Source organism: Amblyomma maculatum, chromosome 7 (genome assembly GCF_055883805.1).
Source record: "Amblyomma maculatum isolate TAMU_Amacu chromosome 7, ASM5588380v1, whole genome shotgun sequence".
Taxonomy (NCBI): Eukaryota; Metazoa; Arthropoda; class Arachnida; order Ixodida; family Ixodidae; genus Amblyomma; species Amblyomma maculatum.
Window position 1 is genome coordinate 24,154,336 of NC_139350.1, and position 19,503 is coordinate 24,173,838.

At 43.3% G+C, this 19,503-nt stretch overlaps 1 long non-coding RNA gene across 2 annotated transcripts in view; it reads left to right on the top strand.

Moving 5' to 3' along the window:
* The first annotated feature begins 1,233 nt into the window (after positions 1–1,233).
* Positions 1,234–19,503, top strand: part of LOC146182823 (uncharacterized) — a 33,842-nt gene continuing 15,572 nt past the window's right edge. Inside the window, exons 1-4 of one of the 2 annotated variants that reach the window (XR_014708666.1) lie at positions 1,234–1,486; positions 3,863–4,105; positions 9,044–9,166; positions 13,310–13,406. This is a non-coding gene — a long non-coding RNA (uncharacterized LOC146182823). The remainder of the gene's footprint in view (positions 1,487–3,862; positions 4,106–9,043; positions 9,167–13,309; positions 13,407–19,503) is intronic. The other variant, XR_014708667.1, reaches the window with a different exon arrangement.

Here is a 19,503-nt window from a genome sequence, read left to right on the forward strand (position 1 = left end):
CAAGTAACGTGCACGCAAACAGGTGTAGGTAAAAACGTCCCCGGAAAAAACGTCTCCGGAAGAAACGTCCCCTGAAGAAGCGGCAACTAGGAAAAAACGTCCCCAAGGCCAAAACCGGCCCTAAAAAAGATTTATTCTGGAACACACATGAAAAAAAACCAGCAAATTTTATGCCATTCTTTCTTGGCTTTAAGTTAAATGTAATCATCATATGGAACCTGCGTCCTCTGGGGGCCCGAAATGTTTACAAGAACTGCGTAAATTAAAGCATGTCACTGTATTACCGCTGCCATAATTTTTTTTTTTTTTTTTGTCATGAATGCCCGCATCAATTCGATGTTCGCGGTCAATTCCAAGCCGACAGGTGAAACCGCTGTAATAAAGTTAACATGCATCATTCATAATTGCAGTTCGCCACGGAGAAACGTAGTCTACGTCCTATAGCGCAAGACTCCAGCCCCGTTCGGGGACATTTTTTCCTACTTCGCCAATAGGGACATTTTTTTTCCGGGGACGTTTTTACCGGATCCCCACGTAAACACCCCACACTGTCTTCGCTTGAAGCTTGACCGGTAAGCTATTTTTGCATGTCGCATATCTTGCCTGACTGCAGGTGCCATGCTTTCACACAACTGTTTTTGCTTTTGCTATAAGCTAGAGCCATTAAAATTTCATCACCATTCAAGAGTTAAACACTGGTAGTAGTGATGCACACATCACAAAAGAAAGTATCGCTCGCGGGTGACCAGTGGAACAGTGTGCGAGCAGGATTCGGCGTCTGTTTCCAAACAAATCACTTGATCTTCCAATATAAACGCACAACTAAAACAACGGCCACTGTCGCTGTTTATGATCAGGAATTTTCGCAAGGAACTTGGCGATGCATTGGGCCAAAGCTCCGATTTGCTGAACCGCCGCAACGCATTTCTTATCTGTCAACACGACGTACATGACAAGCACGCATAGTTTTTCCAGCATCGCAAAAAAAGAAGCGAAACTCACGGTGGTCTTTTCCGCCACCGCTAGCTTTCGCTAGCACCGCCACATTTCTGAATGCGCAAACTACAGGCGCGCATACACGACAAACATGTAGCGTTAGCGCGTAGACGACATCGTGCTTGCCGCTGCTAGTTAGGCGAACAGCAAAGCCGTTGAAGTCGGCAACTTCCGAAACCGAAACAAGTCGAAATCAGCCGAAGCAGCCGAAGCTGTAGTGCTAGTCATAGCCATTGGTGGCGGCGTCGCGCTTTCTTTTGTGCTGCTGGCGGCGTCATGCCCTCGAGATTTGCGAGGCACAGAGCGCAGCAAAATAGCTCGTGCGATGTGCAGAAGCGTCGTCAGGTTCTGTGTAAACCTGTGCAAAAGGTGTGCCGGCGTGCCCAACAGATAGTGCGTCTTCCTTTGTGCGCTTTCACTGGAAACACTACGCTGACGGCGGGACTATTGGAGGGCGGTCACCACCCGGGACACGTTTGGCATCTCAGATGTAAGTAAATTTCCTTCTGTCCTGCACATTCTTCTGAAAACAGCGCAGAACTGGTCATGCATGCCAACACAATGCTAGTTTGTTAGTTCGTAAACAACAAGACGCGTTCATAACAAACGGTTGTTTGGTTTTGACAAAGTAAGGGGGGGGGGGGGGGGGGGGTGTAATGCGTTTGCAGTGTCTTGGAAAAGAGAGTGTCATGGGCTGCACGATTGGTGTAGAATATGCCGTACAAATCATCATTCGTAAGCTTATTGCGGGGTGCATGATGCCGGTGCCGTACTGCGATTCAGCCTTCGGCAAGAATTTAGTATGGGCAACTTCGTAAGTGCCTCGACCCGGTCCTTACGTTGTGCTGCAGTTGTAGCTCCGGCGCTTGTGCATTGAATTTACACGGACTGAATAAGCGGTAAAACCTACCTGCGTTACGACAGGGCTAGCTCATTATTCAAATGTTCTATAAATATTGCGGATTATGGGATAAGGAGCCGGCGAACACCCGACGGCAGTATGATTCAGCTGTAATCGTACTTAAAGCACCATTGTCGAGCCTTGGGTGCAAGTAGAAGGTAAAAAAAAAAAAAAGATTTTTTAGCTATTTTGAATTTTTTCACCTGTATTGGCTTCACATTTTCTTTTGCATAATTTGTTTTGACTGAAGTAATCCACAAAAACTACAAAGTGCATATAAATGAGACACCAAACTCAGGCCTTCAGTCCAAAAATAGCAGTAAGGTGTAAAGTTAATTATGCATTCAACAGTACCAATAGTATTGATTTTCTTGTGTTTTATCTACAAATGAAGCAAAAAAATCTGAACTAATTGTGCTGAGATGCCCCATCGACATCTTCCCTGATATGAAATGTGAATCAAAATGTGTGCAGGTTTTTTTGTACTCGGTGTATGAAATTCATGTAGGTTTTAAATTGAGGAGTGCATGCAGGATTCCAAGCAAAACAAACCTTTGCTCAAGGTATCATTCCAGTGTGGTGTTTTTGTTTAAATTTATGCATGTTTTGTAGAAACAACTGTAGATGTTGATAAGGAAGTGGTTTCGGGGGGTGGCTGCTCCTGGCCCTACGGTGCTGGGATTGGTAGGTCACCGCAGCTTGCGGCGGGGGCTAGCCTGCCACTGGATTTCTATCTGTTGTAGGCAGTCTTTGTACCTACTACCGTTTCAGTGGTGGACGACGGCTGTCGCGACGTGCCTCTCTCTCCCACTTTTTTCTTCTCTATTTTCTCTTCTGTCCGCACGAGGCAGTGGAGGTGGCTCAGCTACAGAGCCACTAGTAGGCCCATGCATTTTCGTTATCTTCTTCCTTTAGTCGCAACAACAAGTGGTGGTGTGTCTGGATCTAGCTCATGAATGGCTACCACATTTATGAATCGTTTGGTGGCCGCATGCACTTCCATACATGGTTTGAACAGTCACGTTACATTCTGCAATTTACTTCTTTTTACTTTTTGAATGGATGTGTTTCCACTTTTGAGTGCGTAGCCTTTCACAATTCATAATTGATCGGGTGAGCGTGTTTTGACATGATAAAAGGTTTGGCAGTTCGATAGCATTGGCCCGTCATGATGCACAAGCAGCAGAGTGCTTGCTGCGCTGGTGCCAATATCTTCCTAGATATCACTTGATCATGTCAGTGTTGAGATCATTTAATGGAAGTGTGCAGATAGCTATAATCCCACATTTTCTTCACTGGCTTGCAAAAAGGAAAGCTCACAAAAATTATTTCTTTAATTGGCTGTTAAAACTGGAAAAGATTATTGTATAACTAGACTGCTCACTCACCATGTCAACTTCAGCAAAAAAAAAAAAAAAAAAGGTTGGATAATAGAGGCAGTTGCACTGCAGTCCTGATAAATATGTTGAAGTTGTTGAAACATAACTTGAGCTTTGAGTGCAAAATGAATCCCAGCTAGATCTGCTAGAGAGCAAGTAAAGTTGAAAGATGGAAAGATGGCACTTGACTGAATTCTCTTGTGAAAATTTATATATCTGGTCCGACTCTGCACATTCTTCCGAGTTGACGTAGTGGGAGCTAGGGATGAACTTTTGCCTTTCTTGGTGCACTGCTTGTGTGTAACCCGAGTTGGGGTGGAACATTGCATGTTCAGAGGGTAGTAGGGAAGCAAACTTGGTGGCACTAGGAATGCTATGGACAATATGAGGATGATAGGCTGCCTTTAGACTGACTGGCTTGCATTTCTCGGTGTGTTTTGTATATGCGAATGTTCCATAAGCTGCCACATATGTCTTGGATTTGATGTTGAGGTGACTGGAATGATTGCACACAGCAGCGGTGGCAGGCAGCACGCGGTAACCTGCTCCGGTGATCTGCTCTAACTACCACGCAATATTCTTGCAGAAAACGCCTACCTTGCTCTCGTCTCCGCCGATCTGGATCAACTTGATTTCCCATCATTCCCCTGATAAGGACTACTTGCTTGGCTACACGACTGTTGACTTCCGGAACATCGAAGTGCCCTGGCGTTGCTTAAAAGGCGGGATCCACCGGCTGCGCTGACATTTGCACACAGCAGCGGTGGCAGGCAGCACGCGGTAACCTGCTCCGGTGATCTGCTCTAACTACCACGCAATATTCTTGCAGGTTGGTGGCTTTAGTATATCTTTTTTTAAACGTCTTTTGGGTAACCGCTGTTGCTGCCGCTGCTGCTGTCGTTGTTTTGTCCTTTTTTATTTTTTATTGTTTTTATATCTCCTGCCGTTTCTTCAGAGAATCCGCATTTTGCGAACATGTCGCAGTGTTTGTCCTGCCATGAGGATGTGACTGATGATGAAATGATTTTAGTATGCTCCGCTTGTAACTATTCTTATCACCTTGGAAAATGTTCCGGTGTGTCTGCGTCGAGCTTTCGTAACAAAGGTGACTCTTTTAGGTCAACCTGGAAATGCGCAACTTGTGAGTCAGCAATAAAGAAAAGTGGGGGTACTCCTTCAACAGCTGAGAATGCAAATGTTGAACGCCTGCTAAGGGACCTGAATGACAAATTTTCTTTGCTTCTTCCCCTCGTTGCCAAGGTTGACGCACTCAGTGAACTCGTTGCTAAAGTTGACGGTATTGAAAGTTCAATTAAACTCGTTTCCGACCAGTATGACACTGTGCTAGAAAGTCTTGAGAAACAAAAGAATGACATGACTGCCCTTAAGAAAAGGGTAGAAAACATTGAAACTGGAAAATCCCCTGTGACCAGACAAATAAGGCTTCAGATGAATGAACTGGAGCAATACAACCGCAGACTGAACATGGAAGTGCATGGTGTTGTTCAAGAACAGCATGAAAACCTTCTTGAGCAAATGAATAGCTTAGCGGCTTCGCTACAACTCCCATCGCTAAAAGACTCGGATCTTTAAGCTTTACATCGCTTGCCACCAAAGTCTGGTAAGGAACCAGTCATCATTGCTCGATTTCGTCAGGTATCCCTAAAGCAGAAATGGATGGAATGCCGTACTCTTCTCAGGGAAAAAGACTCAGACGTGAAGCTTCTTGACAACTTAACTCCGGAAAACAAACGGTTACTCTGGCTAGCCCGCTCGAAAGGAACCGAACTTAACTATGCTTTTGTGTGGCAGAACGACGGACGCATCTTTGCTCGAAAGGCAGAAGGCGATAAAGTTCTTAGGATCTACGACGAGCATGATCTGGAAAAACTGTAATGATAAGGGGCAAGCATTTTCTGCTGCTGCCCGTTCTTCACAAGAATGGCAGGTCTCGAATCTGGTTGTGTTTATCATAACATAGAATCTTTTCGTAGCATTCCTTTATTAAACAATAAGCAGGCGAAGTACTTTTCCTTTTATCACCTGAATGCGCAGAGTTTGCGTAACAAAGATGAAGAAGTTAGCAGTTTTTTGTCTTATTTAGAGCACGAGTTTGATGTTTTGGGCTTTTCAGAAACCTGGTTCAGGAATTATGATGATATAGTACATTTTGAAGGTTATAAATGTGAAGCTTTATGCAGAAAAGATAAAATAGGCGGTGGTGTTGCAGTATACATTAAGCAAAGCCTTTCCTATGAAGTCGTATCTGACTATACTGTTTTGAACCAGAACATTGAATCACTTTTTGTCAAAACCAGGGCATTCATGTATGGCGTTATTTACAGACCACCGTCAAGCTCTAGCGAAGAGTTCTTTCGTATTCTTGAATTTATGTTAGATAAACTCTCTGTATTAGGACTTCCTATTATCATTATGGGTGATTTTAATATCAATCTGCTTCGACGCTCCCATGTATCTAACACTTTCGTAGACACCTTGTCTTCTTATGGCTTCAGCAATGTTATCAATACCCCTACCCGCGTCACTGATAATACTGAATCCTAATAGACCTTTGTTTATTAAGCTGCGTACCCGATAACACGATGTCTGGTGTCCTTGCTAGCGACGTCAGTGATCATTTGTCCCTTTTCTGCTTTATACCAAGAGGGCGGTCTAAAGATTCTTGTTGCACAGACAGAACACACACTACACGAAAGATAACAAATGTCAACATTGAACAATTCCGATCTCCTGTAGCCGCTGTTGATTGGCACGAACTTCTATCAATCCTAAACCCCAATGACTTATACGAACGATTCCTCGAAAAAATAATTGAATTGTATAATATTGCATTCCCTACCGTCACAATAAAAAAGAGCAAAAGGGCTAGGAAACCTTGGGTTACACGTGACTTAGTGATAAGAATAAAAGCGCGAAATGCTCTCTTCCATAAGTTCCTATCATGCAGAGAGAAATTATTATTTCAGGAATACAAAAAGATCCGTAACAAGTTAGGTAACGATATAAAGAAAGCACGTATCCACTACTATGCCAACAAATTTGCTGACATTTATTATGATCCTCAAAAGACATGGCGCATTGTAAAAAGCTTACTTGGCAAACACCATACAGTTTTACCTGCTGAATTAAAGATTGATAACCAAATGTACGGTGGTGTGGCTCTCAGTAATGTGTTCAATAGACATTTTTTAACTTTTGGATCTTTTACTACTTCTGGTTCTTACGATTTCGATAAGTATATTCAGTGCAACCTAAGTCCATGTTTCTTTATCCAGTCACAGAAACCGAAATTGTCGACCTAGTTAATGACCTTAAAAATAACAGTTCATGTGGTTTCGATGGTATTATGGCAGCACCAATCAAAGCGGTTTCTGATATTCTATCTGAAGTGTTATGCCACTTAACTAATCAGGTGTTATCTACAGGAATATTTCCAGATAAAATGAAAATGGCTAAAGTCATAGTTCTACACAAAGGGGGTGCCGTCGATTGTATCAGTAACTATCGCCCAATATCAGTCCTCCCACTGTCTTCCAAGATAGTAGAAAAAGTAATTAATCTAAGGCTAACTAAGCACTTGACTGAAAATGCCTTGCTCTCTGCAGCCCAGTATGGTTTCCGGAGAGGTAAGTCAACTGAATCTGCTCTATTATTCATTAAAGATAAGATAGCACATAATATAGACATGCAGTTGTGTACTATAGGAATTTTTTTGGATTTCAACAAAGCTTTCGACTCAATTAAGCATGAAATACTTTTTGAAAAACTGCCACACTACGGAATAAGAGGTGTCGCACTTCAACTGCTCCAAAGCTACTTGTCAAACCGTTCTCAATTTGTCGTTATAAATGATTTTGCCTCGGATCCTGAATTCATAAAATACGGTGTTCCTCAAGGTTCCATCCTAGGCCCTCTATTATTTCTTTTATATATAAATGATATAATTGCTATCCCTGGAACTTCCAATATCTTGCTCTATGCCGATGACACGAGCGCCTTTTTTTCCTCGCCAAGCTTACCCTCCCTAGTGTCTGCAGCTAACAAATGGCTTGAAGATCTGTCGAGTTGGCTTTGTGCAAACCAGCTGATGTTAAATGTTAATAAAACAAAATATATACTTTTTTCCGCTGTCAATAAACCAATAAATAAAAATATCACACTTTCGTTCCAATCTGTCTCCTTAGAACGTGTTTTAGTGCATAAGTATTTAGGTGTTCTATTTCACGAAAACCTCCGCTGGTCTTATCATGTAGACTTTGTATCCAGCAAAACAGCCCGATACATAGGTATACTGAATAAATTTCGCCCGCTTCTGCCAATGCACTTGAGGAAGCAACTATATTTTTCCACTGTCCAGTCTCGTGTTCAGTACTGCCTGTTGGTATGGGGAGTGGGTACAAAAACCAACATGGAAAAGATTTATATTTTGCAAAAGAAAGGCCTTCGGTTTATTCACAACCTGTCTAGATATGATTCTGCGTCTGCATACTTTAAACTAAGTAATATATTAAGTATTACAGCCCTCTATAAACGACTATCCGAATTTATATACCGACAATACAAAACTGACAGTAATGCGTTTTTAACTATGTTTATCAACACTGATCCACATTACGTCCTTAGAAATGTGAACTTTATAAAACCTCGCATAAGGACCGGGTATGGTGTGCAGTTAATTCACTGGCAAATCCCTAACCTCTTGAACTGCTATCCTGACATATTTTGTCTACTTGAAGAATCATCCTCCTTGTTAACATTCAAAAAAAAAATTAAGATGTACTTTTTGGAACATACGTGATTATTTGTTTCCTATTTCCGTTGTGTAATACCAATTACTGTTGACACTGTTACCTTGATGTATGTTAGATTGAATTTTATGTATTTTGCCCCTGGTTTGTGTTTGTATTACATTCTCACATATGACTGACTACTATTTTGTGCTGCTCTGTGCCTGCTGCGTTGTGTTGCACATGTCATTGTGGTGCCGAAGGCCCCGTCAGGTGACTTGTACGTCACCTTTAGCCTCGGTCCCACGGCAAAAATTGTATTTTTTGCTACAAAGTGCAATAAATAAAACAATAAATAAATAAATCAAAAACTCAATGTTATGATCGAAGTCCTCAGAACATGCTGTGATTTTACTCCTGGATTAAGTTGCAGACATTGTTTGCTGGGCATACATACCTTTGAGAGGAAATCCAGTAGATGAAGGAGTGCTTGCTTATTATTCCAACCTAACTGCCCAAACAACGTCACCATTTTCTGGAAACAGATTGTTCAAGCTTCCAGCCTTCCGGTTGTTGACTCGTGCAATACAGTGAAGCGCATTTACGCCTTGGCACATGGCAGGCTCAGGGGCTTGTTCATCGCTACTGTACTAAGCTAGACCTCAAGTGGACTCGAAATGCCTTTTTCCATTGCCATGAAGTAGGGTTTAAAAGAAGGTTTGATGACGGACATACTGTTTGCTCTGCTAGCAAGTAACGAAGAGTTAGCATAACATTTCTTACAAGTTACACTATCTGGCACCTCTTGATGTGTGTTGTGCCTGCTACGTCACTGAATCCTTTGTGTGAGATCGGAGGTCCCTGCAGGATCACAGACTTTTATAATGCTACTTAAATTATGAGCAGATCGAGGTGGTAGATAGTAAAACTCTGTTAATGGTGAATTCCAATAACAGACTGTGGTCACTTACAGAACATTCTTTTCTGCTCATTTTGGACCAACTGTATTCCAAATGCAGATCCGGAACGCAGGTTTCATCTTCCAAATGCAGATGAGGAGCGATTCCTGAGCCAAGATCGCTCCATGGAGCAGTCTGGATTGCTCTGCCGAAATCAACAGGACCGGCTGGAAATTTACTTGAGTATGTGTTCAGCTGCACCTACCATTTCCAGTAGATTGTCTCTGCTGCGCTGGCTGTGCCCTCTGCAATAATGGACTATTGGTACTTGCCGCTGCTACGAATGCAAATTGCTGTCATGAACTAGTGCTCACTTTTGAGGACAGCAAGTCTGAGAGCAGCAGTATTCTGCAATAATCTTTTTTAAAGACCTCAGCTCAGAGTGCGACTGGAAAACTACGTGCAGAAACAATCTTTGTGTGCTATTTGTGAACTCGAAGCCATTCCTCAACTCTGAAACAGTGAAAACAGTGATCTGAGCCTTTGTTTTATTTGAGAATAGTGCTAAAGAAATCTTACCGTGCTTGCCCGCACTCGACTATCTGAAAGAATGGCATAAACTGTTGAGGTCAACACCATTCTAAGAAGTAGCAGGAGAAATGCAGACCTATTAGGTTTAAAACAGACGGCATGTGTACAGGAAGCACAGGCTAGCGCACAGAATGACTGGCAATTCCTCTGTCAGTCCATGGGCACTACCTACTTGCGCTAGCATGAGTTCCAAACACAGTCGGGACACAATCTGTTCTGGATGCAGGTGCTCTGTTGTGGAGCGGGCAATCCACTTAAGTTCTGGGATTGTAATTCACTATGTGTGGAGGAAAAGCAAGTGAACATCTCTCTGCTGGCATATGTCACATTGCCTGCTGCCATCGCTTTTGGTTTCAATATGTGCTAGTGACAGGAATGCTCACAGCACAAGTGGGAGTGGAGACACTGATCTGCGCCATTATGGAAATGCCAAGATGTTAGCATGGGCAAACATCTCTTTGCATCACCACGAAGGTTGCTAAGGCTCAGCTCCATGTATGAGCGAGTACAGTGCGGGCATATGTCAGACAGCTCGTTAACTATGGGCCTACAGCAACAGCTGCCATACCTTTAATGAGAACTCTCGACTAAAAAGGCACAATTTTACAAAGAGCAAAGTAAATGACGATAATGACTTTTTTTTTTTTTTTTAACAAAGCAGGTGGTCAGAGTGAAGAACTCATGCCACGACTGTTAATATGCCTCTACTGCCCCATTTGTAAAGCAAGCAGATTGAAGTTCTCGAATGAGCATGTTTACAGTCGTGAGCAGCTCTGTTAGATATGTGTCCATAGGGTGGCACATTGTTTCATTGTTCAAAAGAATACTAAACAAAAGGTGGTTTGGAACTTAAAGGGGAAAGAACAGAGAAGCTGGCTGTATTTTTGTTTTGTTTTTTCCTAAAAAAAAAAAAAAAAAAAGCTGGCTGTAGATGCAGAAATACTGTGAATGGTGAGAGGTGGACAGGTGCCAAGCAGTCGTGAACTGTACCTGGACTTTGCAAGGAGCCTCATGCTACTCATAAGCCACAGCTTGGCCATACCTAGCTTATGTAAGCTTGACTTGTACAAAACATGCCTGCAAATGTAACCCTGCCTCAAGGCTGCTTACACCCTACTGTGGCAGCTTCAGCGTTTAGGACATTTGACTAGTGAGCTGGGTGACGCGGGCTCGGTCTTAGCTGGGGTGGTTGCATTTCGATGGTGGAAAAATGCTAGGTGCCCATGTGCTTTATAGTGTCAGTGCACATTGAAGAAGCGTAGATGGTCGAAATTATCCAGAGCTATCTACAATGGCTGACCCTCGAAGTCAAAGTTTCTTTGCCATGTTGAACCCCATGATCAAATCAAGGCTGCCTACTGTTAGCATTAGTAGAGTACCTTCGCAATGCCACAAAGTCTGCCCCTCACCACACTCCTAAATTTCGTTGTTTGCAACTCTACTCAGGTTACTTAGTTTGATGACCCCTTTTCCTGAAACAGTAGCAGTTGACGAAAAGAAGTGTAAAAGCATATCTCATGCCCATGCACTGAACTCCGAGAAAGGTGCTGATTTGGTCATAATTTTTTTTTTCATGAGAATTTGGTCAGTGTCATAATATGACCCTTGGAAAGTCATATCTCTACTGAAATGTTCATGGGATAATCTGGGTAGCTTTTATAGATGGCTTGGATGATATCATAAGTGCTATGATGGTGAACTGTGCTTAGTGTCTGCAATACCTTCATGATGAAGATGGTGAATGCAAATTAGACAGATTTTTGCTCTACTTTTGGTTCACCAGTGGGTGCCTAGTGAGTCGTCAGTGCAAGCTATCCATAGGTTCACTTTCTTCATGCAATTTACATAGCTGTGGAGTTCTCATAATAGCAGAAGTATCATATTTATGGGTCACTAACTTTTTTTTTTTAATGTAAGATAAGTAAATACGCCGTCAGCAACCTTGGAGCGCAGCATGCTCTTTACCTGTATTACCTGTTTATCATGGATAGAATAATGGTGCTGTACTCCTGTGCTACTTTCAATGTTCAATTCTACACGGTAGCACATCACTATACTCAGGGTTAAATGTCTGGCTATGCAGCTGAAGCTAGGCAAGAAAGTGAAGGCAACATACCTCTCTTCCCTTGCCATGTAGAGTGGGTTACTTCAGCGCTAGTGACCTTGCATTAACTCTCCAACTTTCTCCCTTCACTTCAAGCCTGCACATGCCTAGCCCAAATAGTGAGCAAACCACTCTCCTCGGCAAAGAGACTAAAACTTGTCTCCTTTCCTTTCGTACCTTGGCTGCATAGCCCACAACATGTCTCCGTGTATAGCAAGATTCAATGCCATATTTCCTCTTACTGTCGGAGCACCCTCTGCTTCTGCTGTACCACCCTTGCAGCAGCCCAGTGTTTTGTTTACCACAGAAATTCATGTCTGTGCAAGCTACACTGGCATGGAGAGGTGCATTTCTGAGCCAACTTTCATGCTTTATGATGATGCTCTGTTTGATCGCCTTTAAGTTGCATCAAACCTGGTCATGTGTGTTGGTCAGTACCAAATGAAGTAAATTTCTTTGACTAACATACTTTGAGAAGGATGGCAATTTGCATGGGTTGGTAAGGCATCATCTTGAAAGTTGCAGCACGAAAAAACAAGGATGTGAAAGGAGGCAAGCAGGCAATAACTCGCAACTAAATTTTATTGATGCAAACATGAAATATATAAAGCCAAGCAACGCCGCAAACTGCTCAGTCACTGATAAGCAGACAGCAAAACATCAATCACTAAAATATCCGAACGGTTCCATTTATGTAGATATAGGTAGAGGTACCAACTTGGCTGTGCATTGTAAAGAATGCACTGGTTGCTTTCAGTTTCTTTCAGCTGCACACATTCTGGCTGTCATCCATTTCAAATCAGCTGGAAAATCATTGAAGCTGAAGGCATTTCACGACTAGGTAATGAATGTTCTAGTGAGCCGTCCATCGTGTTAACATGCAGTGAGTTGGGATATCTAGATTAGGGAAGTGCTCTTAAATTTTAGTGACTCATGTTTTGCTTTCTGCTTATAAGTGATTGAGTGTTTTGCATTGTTGCTTAACTCCTTTATATGTTGCAAGTTAGCGCCTGTCTTGTCTCCTTTCACAGCCTTGTTTTTTCGGGCTGCTTGTTTCAAGATAAAATACAATTTCTGCTACTTAGGTCATAAAATGAATTCTAATGAAGTTCCACATCTCTTAGAAAAGTAGTATTGTAGTTACAGGCATGTATTAAGGCCCTGCACTACAAATTAAGAGGCTCACTCGATATAAAGCATAACGGGAGAGCTTGTCTGATCTTGGGCCTAGTGGGCATTAGTGGATTATGGATAGGTTGATGTTAAAATGTACTTGCAGTTAAAATCAAGTAAATGCTTTATTTGTAACTAGGGGCACTGTGATGCCTGACCTGTTCTTTTGCCAGGCTGGCGACGAGATGGAGTGAAAGGATTTATTTCAGTGTTGGTATGTCTCGGGTGATGTCAACATTGTTTCTTCTCTGGCTTTATAGGCAGTCGCCCTTCAACGAATTCAATCCTAAAGTGAAAGTTTGAATCCAAAAAATATTAATCTAGGATTACTTAGCAGGCAGAGGCGAATTCATACAGTGACTTACACCAGCATGCCACGCATCATTTCAAGAAAAAAAAAAAAGTATTGTGGTGTTCCTATTCTATGCCTTTATTTCTTGCTCACAAAGCCTCTGCATGTAGGTCTTGCACTATATTACGCTTTAATTTGTTGGTTCATGGTACTTTTTACCTTACAGCAAGCTCCATGTGGCTTCAAAGCAATGGCTTCTTCAAGCTCTACAATACCCTTTGCCAGAATCTCACAGTGCTATGATGGGCAAGTAGGACATTGATGTAAGTGCTGAAGACATTTTTCAGCATGTGTAGTTTCTTATCTGCCTAACCTACTATTGCATGTGTGGCTCCTTATGTTTATTTTGAGGTTCAGGTTTCTTCAGTGTTTTCTTTGATTGCTGCCGTTGCTTACTGGCTATGGCATTTGGCTGCTGAGCCTGAAAATATGGAATGGAATGGTGCCTGGGGCCTGTCGATACAGGCAAAATGCAAATTTGCCTACATGTTGGGCAGTGCCAGTGCACAGTTTAAGGGGGGACACTGGTCTTAGAGCTATTTTCATTATTTTAAAGCCAATCCTGATAAAATCACACCCTCTTGTTCAAATTTTTATGCTGATTTCAAAAATGTAATTTGTTTTTCTCTATGTCAGTTAATTCCCGAGATAATAGTATTAATTATCCATTTAATTAGTACTTCCGCGCAAAAAAAATGCCTCTATAAGACATCATTTTTAATGCATGGCGGTACAGTACAATGACCAAAGAGTGCAATGATCAAAGCAGTTTTTCCATTTTACCCTTATTAGCAATTTTGCTGCACTTTGAAAGTTGTCCTTCAAGACGTGCCTATCATGCTTCAATTAACTTGGCAAAATAAAAAATTTTTGAAGCTTGAATAAAGAATTCTGCTTCGATCATTGCATTCACTGCACCTTCAGCTTTATTTAGAAAAAGGAATTACATCTCTATCTGTCCTAGATGCAGAGATATCGACGAACTAAACCAGCCAAGTGTCCAAAATTTGAGTTTTGAGAAAATGGGAAAAAACAAACTAGGCACAATTTATTCAAAATTTCAAAAAGATATATACATATTTACACTTGCAGACAGCTAATATGCACCAGGCATGTAATCTGACTGCTTGGGCTGACTAGAATGCCGCTTTTTCAGTGCCCGATGCATGTTTTCCGCAGAGGCACGCTTGCGTACTGATTCGGCTGTTCGGCGCCTGTCCTTCTCAGCCATCCTCCTGATATTCTGGACGCCAGGGTTCATATTTAGCTCACTCAGTATTTTTGAGCATGCTTGTAGGTTTCCTGCATTGAAGCGGACAACAGCCTCCGCAACAGCTGCTTGAACGGAGAACAGTGACGCATGGCGCTCCTTTGGTGCGAGTGACCATATTAGGGAGTGCAAGCTTTCATTACTGTTCTGGGTTTTTCCCTGCTGGCACCGCTCCAGCAGCTTTGGGTCTGCCAAACGCTCATAAATAGGCAAAAGTGCTTTGCACACATGTGGTGGCAAACTGTATCTGTGCTTGGGAGCAGGCTCTCCCTTGGCTGCAGCAGCATTCTGGCAGCACCACGAGTTTGCGCCTGTCGGGCAGAGGGTGTGATTTGACACGGTATCATTGGAGGTTACGTGATGATAGGTAGCCATCACTGCCTTATGCATTGCCCCAACATCTCCAGCATGGGACTTCAGGGCCCAGCTGTAATACGATGTCAACTTGGTGACAAGGTCGCCTGTCAGCTTTCCTTTGCCACTCAAGCTCTCTTTTGCATCACTTTTATGCTTGGCAATTGCATTGCGTAGGGCCGTTCCCATCCGCTTCTGCACATGGTTTGTGCAATCTTCTTTGCTGATTTCGATGTAGCCGTACACAGCTGATTCTTGCAATGCAAGAAATGTGCGGCTATCGCCGTCTGAGAGCATGGTCGTGTACCTAAGGCCATGTTTCTCCAGTGACCTTTCAAACAAAACAAGTCCGGCCTGAACTTCCATTTCACCGGACTTTTTGTCCGTGTTCTTTTGGCACAAGTGGCTTTCTTTCCACGCCTCATAGGACGGGTCACCTTCTTTAGGCCCACGCTCACACCCAGCACAAAAGTTACTGAAAACTACATAGTCGAGTACCAGTCCAGTAAAAAGTTCTACTACGGCGCCGACACCGATGTGGGATGAATGACCCCGGGTCATCCATGAACCATCGAAAGAGACAGAAATGTTCCCGGGGTTGTCAAGGTTCAACTCGTTATAAAGTTGCCGAACAGAACGGGCGCTGTCTTTCAACACTCCTTCGGCTGCGCGTGTTGCTGCGGGCGTCAGCTTAATCTTTACGTAGTCCTGCCACGTTTTCGTGTGTAGGCCACGATGAGATATGTTCATCGCCGCAAACACATCATTCAGCGCCGTTTGCCTATGTCCAGTACTTTGCATCGCGCGTGCAGCAAGGATATTCACGGCAAACGGATTTATCTTCTGGCTGCCTTGCACGCGCGGCGAACTCCATGCCGATGAAATGTCCCCGCAAATCACGCACGCGAGAGAGAGTTTAACGGCTAGACCATATTCACGATTTCCTTTTGAAATATGGACATCCCCGCCACACACTTTGCACTTACAGCAGACAACAGTTCGTTCAGCGACTCCAAACTCACAACAGTGAACGTCGTATCGTCCGCACGGCAACCGCCGGCCGCGTCAAGAAGACGGGCGTCAGAAGTGGCGATGAAATCCGCTTTCCTCTTCGTCGCTGCGGTTGAACCCAGCTCCTGCAGCATTCCTTCGGCTTTTCTTTTCTTTTCAATCAAGTCCGAAGGCTGCAGCATCGTCGTGGCGTGGCGGACGCGTCCGCTGGGCGTAGGCGCCGCCGAGCTCGCTAGGCCTATTTCGTCCGCGGGGACTTCTTGACTTGCCGCTGGCTCCTGCACATCCTCGGAGTTTTCGGGTGCCGCAGGACGGTTCCGAAAGTTGTCGCCGCGCGCACTCTTCTTCTTTTTGCCGAATTTGTGGCGCGAGCGGAATTTACTGAGGGGCATCGTCTCGCCTCGGTCTCGACTCAGAACAAAATGGCGTCTCGGACGCTTTCAACGGCTGCTGGCCCGCCGCATGCAGACGACGTGCGATAGAATCAGCCAATCGGATGGCTCAGTTGCAGTCACGTGCGCTCAGCAGCGAATCAGACGCCGCGTTTTCGTTTTTCTTTGTGGTTATTTTTCTCAGTAGCCATTGAGGGCAGACAAGCGCTAGCGGCGGGAAATTGAAACCCAGAAAGCGCTCTTTCAAATGAGCCTAACATGGCCGAGATCGGTCCGCCGGAACGGCAGTTGCGCGCAACGAAAAATGTGCCGTTTTATCGTCTGCTGCTGCGCAAATTCAGCCCGCGCGATGATTTCAATTCGTTATTATGCTGAAAATACTGACTTCTGGAAGAAGAAAATTGGTGAACTTGTAGATTAATAGCCACAGATTCCAAAAATGCCATTTTCAGAAAATCGGTTTTTTGGTCATTTTTTGGTCCCAAAGACCCGTGTCCCCCCTTAAAGAACTTTTTGTGGAAGAGGGAGGGCTCTGGAAATTAGCCCAGAAGCCCTCTTTCATGATGTCTCTCATAGCTCATGTTCAGCTTTAGGGTAATAAAAGGACATTGAGGACAAGCTGAAGCAGGCTTGTGCTATACATTTCTGCATTCTATTCACTAAAATGCTATTTTACAGAAAATGCAAGTTTCTTTTTAAGGTAGGAAAAGCCAGAAGTTTTGAAACAAATGTCATTACCAGCTGATTTTATAAGATGTGAGGATAGTACACCTTGAAGTGAAGGCTCATGCACCTTCACTGTGGTTGCTGCAGTTGTTGGGCTAGTTATATTCCTCTGACTGCAAGTTAAATTAGCAGAGTACAGTAGTGGCAATGCAGTCGATATAGGTTTCAGTAGTCTTGACATTGCACTGCTTTCACATAAGTACTACCATCTTTCATTTGAAAATGATTGACAGTATTCTGAGTAGTGGCAGGCCGGCCACATGTGATCAGAGTTCTTGAGTGCATACTGGTTGCAGATTTTCACCATACCGCCATGGCTGGGATGCCAGTAGCACTGCAGCAACTGAGAAGGAAGTGGTTGAGCGTTTAATTGGATGGAAAAATTCAGTGTTATCTGTACTTTTAAGTGTTAAGCTGATGTAATTTGTGCATGTGGAATCATGGCAAGCAGTTATTACTTCTCGGCTAGCTGTATTGGCGGCGGAGGTACTACAAACTACTGAGGAAAGTGTTGCTGGCTTCTGTCCTCATTGAAATGGAGCTGCTGATGATAACAAATGTGGCAAGAAACAGGTGGCCTTGCTTCCACCTTGAAATATGTGCGTGTTTGTGAAAAGCATTGTTTTGAGGCTTAAAGGTAACCGATACCATACCCCTTCCATGGAGAGTAGACCAAAGCACATCCTCATGATTTGTGAGTGAGGAGGGAGAACTCACAAGTTTCAGCAAATGTAAATGGCGGTATGGGGTTGTTCTGGCAGAATACTTCTGCAGTGCTTCTCTCCTCAGCGAAAACCCCTTCACTGTGGCGGCAAAACTTGTTTTGGGGGCAGAAATAGGGTGCTGCCTGGAGACATCTCTTGTGACAATGACCACATCCATTACCTGCTCCACTCTGCCTTGGTTTGCTCTCTCTATTAAAGGGATTAAGCGCTTAAGAGCACCTTAACCTTACAGGTACCATTCATAACCCCCCTCCCTTCCCTTCTGGTTTTCAATAGAGAAGGTATGCTCCTCCCAAGATTCGTGCATAACATGAGACTTAATACAGAAATATTCAGAATTGCACCCAACTTCTGCCGCAACGGGGATTGGGAGAATATTTTTGCAGGTCCTCAGTGCACAATCACATAATACTTCATTGACATAGCCTACTATATGTCACCTACACATTACTCGTGGAGTTTGTATTCTTTTTTTTCTTGAGAGAAAAGCGCTGCTCAGTCAAAAGGCACGATGCGGGGGAATGTGGAGTGAGCACTGATTCTGTGTGTTCGCAATTTTTGCTTAGCTTTCGTTCTTTTTCTTCTGGTGGTTTGGCAGGGTTGCTGATATTCGAGCGACACAAGAACTGAGTCATGAGTCTGCTTCTTCGCAGTGGGATCGTGCGTTTGTTTTCCTCATTGTAATGAAAATGTGCAAGGGTACTGACCCTATGTGGGGCTGCAAACATATTTTATAGTGCATGAGTTATTTGCACACATGCACACCACACACTTGCAGTTTTGTAGTGGCGAAAAGAAATAGCTGTCAAGACTGAGAGCATCTTCTAAGGGCACATAAATGTTGATGTTTGAAATTAAGCTGTGAATTTATACAAGATGTGTCTTAGTTATTGAACAAACAATTTTTTAGCACTATAGTTGTTTCATGTAACGGGTTTAACTTAAGGTACAAATGTGGCCGATTGAGCCCTGTGCTCTAACACACTGTGCACAGAAGCAGTCAAATCTTTAGTCCTCCCTATCTTCTGCTCAGGCCAAAGCAACTCATACCTTGTTGACACAAAAGTGACGTGTCTGTATTATTCCTGCATATCCTGCGTGGCGGTTTTTTTTTCCTTTTTCATTCTACTGGGAGGGAGTGAGAAACGGGCTGCAAGGTCTTTCTCGTCTATGCGGGAAGGACGAAAGGGTACTGGGAGGTTGGCTGTCAAAGTGCTTTAAGGCAGGGGTCCCACTCCGGCAGCGCGAATGTGCCATTTTAGGCAATGTTTGCGTGAGCATTCTGCGCGTTGTTCTTTTTCGAACATCACAATGTAGGCATCATTCGAAAGCTTAATATACTCTCTGTCAAATGATGTGCGCTGCTTTAGTGTGTCAACGTTATCAACTGCATGAGAGGTGGTTTTGCAGATGACAAATTCGCTAGCGTCGTTGATATACCCTACTTCGGATTAGTTTGCTGAAGAAACTGCTGCACTTAGAACAGTTTCCTTTAGCCTACACATAGAATGGGTACTTATATTATGAAACGTGGAGCGTAATTAGTTTTAATTTAATCAGTATTTGATCGGCAGCCTTTTAAACATGGTAAAGTTTGGCTGTTTTGGGCACGAATATCTGCGCTTTATCAACGTGCACAGCAGTAAAATTTTTACCACTTCGGGCGCACATTATAATAGTTGAGTGTACGAAGTTTCATCGAAATTTATTCGCTAGTTCGTTTTTAATTACCTTTCCAATTTGAAGATTTCCGTAATACTGCCTCACATCGCATAGCTTGACCAGGAAAACCGCTCATTCTACAGCCTAGGAATCATGCATGGCGAAACTAGAATAGTCGTTATTTGTGAACCATGATCGCAAATTGCGCTTTATACAATTA